This window comes from Aptenodytes forsteri, unplaced genomic scaffold (genome assembly GCF_000699145.1).
Source record: "Aptenodytes forsteri isolate BGI_AS27 unplaced genomic scaffold, ASM69914v1 Scaffold321, whole genome shotgun sequence".
Classification (NCBI taxonomy): domain Eukaryota; kingdom Metazoa; phylum Chordata; class Aves; order Sphenisciformes; family Spheniscidae; genus Aptenodytes; species Aptenodytes forsteri.
In genome coordinates, this window is record NW_008795030.1 from 1,843,321 (window position 1) to 1,846,029 (window position 2,709).

A 2,709-nucleotide genomic window follows, 5' to 3' on the forward strand; every position below is an offset into this window, starting at 1 on the left:
TGCACTGCCCGAGAGACCATCACTGCAATAACTTCACCTTCACCTACAGGATAACCAGTATGCATTTCCAACACGCTAGTCTAGAAAACCTGAAACAACAGAAAAAATACACCACCCCAAAAAAGGGGGCTGGGGGGTGACATTTAAGGATGCCTAGAATTCTAAATTACTTAACATTTCTTGGAAATTGGACTTCTTTTGAAGCTGTATTTTACATGAAGGCCTACTGGTGATATCTAGTACTATGACTAGATCATGTATATTACTACTGTATCTTTGATGCTCAAGGGGACGTTCCAAATATCCTCCAGTACAGTTTTAGAGAAGACATTCCTCACATTCCTGTATGTACCATCTGATACCCAATTACTCCATTGAAAATTGTCTTCGATTCCCGTGTCTTACTTCCTATCTCATCCTAATCAACTTACCTTCTTTTCTAAGCATTCTGCAAATTTCAGCTGCTTCAACAGCTTCTTCTGCTTGTTGCTGAAGCGATTGTCCTGTTCTGCACTTGTTCCCTAAAGCACAGGAAATAAGATTTTTAGTCTGTATGACATTCGACTATCTTCAAGTATTAGTTCCCTACATATTTGCACTGGACAGTGCACAGCAACACCAGTCACACCATTCTGTAAGCAAATAAGCCTTTTCAGGTGCCTTTCAATTTTAGCACTACAGTCTTCATCTACTGCTGAAGATTTAGGGGTAAGCAGGCTCCTGAGCTCTACAGTGACATCTTAATCATATAATCTCCCTGGCATACTACTTACAAATTTAAAAGTACAGTAGTATCAAATTGCTATGAAAAGGACTTATGCTGGAATTCACAAACTCCTCAGAAGGAATAAGCTCTTTTTCCTCTGTCCAAGAACAAAAACGTCGTATTTGTTTACAGTGACATCTATGAAACCCTTGGGTAAATTTCTCTGAAGCAAACCAGCCAACATGGAACCAGCAAGAGTACAAAGAATACTATTTTATTGATCATGCTCCGTTAAAGTTCACCAACTCGTTCCACTTTCATGAACAGAAACTATAGGTTAATTCATTTGGAATTGAAAGGCTTGAAAGTCCAGTTCTGGAAAATTTACTTGCACAGAAGTAAACAGAACCACACATGAACATGAGTGTGTGCAGAACTGCGTCCAAATACTGATGACCTGTTAATGATTTAAAACAAACCCGCAGTTCACACATGAAGTGAAGTTTGTTCAGGAAGCCAACCTGCCTGATGGAAAACACGGGAATTTAATACATGCAGTTTCCTACGCACAGAAGAAGGAGTTGAGTACCAGCAATAATATAAGCTGCTAAGGAACCAAAAGGTAATAAATAAGAAAAAACTCAAATTCTAAGGTCACCTAACCACTTCATTTGATCAGAAAGCACCTTGAATTAGCAACATTAACATGCTACAAAGTCATCAGATATTGAAAGGGAACAAACTATTAACATTCCCATTTGCTATTCTGGAACACAGGAACCCTAGACTCATTGTGGCACAGGGACTTACCAGGATTAAGTCTGTTTAAAACTTTTTATAAAATTTGCAGTCTACTGTGTGACTTACACATTAGCAACAAATGCAATGCTTGTCAGATCGCTCCAGAATTTAATGTTCTATACTTTTTAATTCTTTCTTTCACAACCCAGAAGTGAAACGGAAAGGAATGAAATTTTTCTTAGCCTGTTTATAATACGTCCAGCAGCAAGGGTAACCAAAGACAACACAGAGCACAGCATCACAGGAATTTCAAGGCAGAGACAAAATAGTTTGCACTGACGACTCCACAGAAGCGTGACGAACTGAAAGAATTATTAATAGCAGCTTTCTTGATAAGGCCAGTCCAAACTGCTGCTCTGCTGCACTTCTGTAATTTCCACGAGAACTTTGGTTTCTCCTGAACCCAGACTCAAACTAGACCAGAACACTGTTTACAGCCCCGTTTCAGTGCCACGTTGCTTTTGTTTTTATAAAGTCACCTTTCACAGGCCAGTTTAAAAGAACATTAGATTTCTAATTCAGTGTTTTCAGCCCCAGTAACTCTGCTGTCAACTACAACTACTTGATTTGTAAACTTTTTAACAATTGCATTAGACAGGACAAGTGTAGATTTAACTTGTAATTATTTTTCTCAGGCTAGTACGTTAACACAAAATTGAATTGAGTGAAGGATTATGTGTGGCCACGTGTTCTAAAAGCATCCTAGTGGCAGGAATAGAAAATAATAGGGCTGAACAGGTGAATGAATCTTGGAAAATTAAATTGGTTTTCAAAATTGTCAAGGAACCTCCAAAAAATAGGTTCATTCTAGTTAATGGGAGAAAAGGCTGAAAAGAAGTACACCCTAGGTAGGTTACTGTTTAATAGGCTCTGCAGAAAATACAGCACAGCTGTAAGAACAGAAAAGAAAAACTCAATGATTAAAAAAAAAATCAAATACCAACCTAAAAATAAAGCATAACTTCTTTTTGCTTTGAATACGCTTAATAAGCTTCGTGCCACAGTTTAAAAATTTCCCTCTCAAAAAAGGGCAGTTTTGTTTATTTGCTTTGAACGTGGACACCAAAGCGCATTTCACTGCAAAATCCGGTTCACCTCCCATCTGCCCCTCGGCCTTTCTCCCACACTCCCTCGCATTTAAGGGCCGCCAGACCGTAGCTCGGGAGGCAGCCGTGGCACAAGCCCGCACAGGGCAGGCCCCC

The 2,709-nt window shown here is 39.2% G+C and overlaps 1 protein-coding gene across 7 annotated transcripts in view; it reads right to left on the reverse strand.

Moving 5' to 3' along the window:
- SRRM1 (serine and arginine repetitive matrix 1) overlaps window positions 1–521 on the reverse strand; it is a 16,916-nt gene extending 16,395 nt beyond the window's left edge. For 4 of the 7 annotated variants that reach the window (XM_019471261.1, XM_019471262.1, XM_019471259.1 and 1 more), the window contains exon 1: window positions 432–515. The gene's annotated coding sequence lies outside the window, so the exon portion shown is untranslated. Of the gene's footprint in view, window positions 1–431 lie in introns of all 7 variants that reach the window. The other 3 variants (XM_019471265.1, XM_019471264.1, XM_019471263.1) reach the window with 1 other exon arrangement.
- Window positions 522–2,709: the final 2,188 nt, after the last annotated feature.